The sequence below is a fragment of the Morone saxatilis genome, unplaced genomic scaffold, assembly GCF_004916995.1.
Source record: "Morone saxatilis isolate NCDOM2014 unplaced genomic scaffold, NCSU_SB_2.0 Contig8, whole genome shotgun sequence".
Taxonomy (NCBI): domain Eukaryota; kingdom Metazoa; phylum Chordata; class Actinopteri; family Moronidae; genus Morone; species Morone saxatilis.
In genome coordinates this window covers 903745-903981 of record NW_023340257.1, presented here as the reverse complement: position 1 = coordinate 903981, position 237 = coordinate 903745, and positions in this window count along the sequence as shown.

Sequence of the window (237 nt, the reverse complement as noted above, 5' to 3'; positions counted from 1 at the left end):
CAAAGTATTGGACAAACTGAAATTGTGACCCAATAATGGTGCTAGATGAAAAATTATTCAGCTAAGTTATTCAAATTCTTCGTATTGAGGACATGACTGCGTGTATCAAAGTACACAGCAATCTGTTTTATAGTTGCCGAGACACTCAAAGTGACAAATTTGAACCTCTCAGTGGCACTAGAGGAGCAGTTATTATGAATATGTGTGCCAACCTATCCATCAGATATTGAGATATAT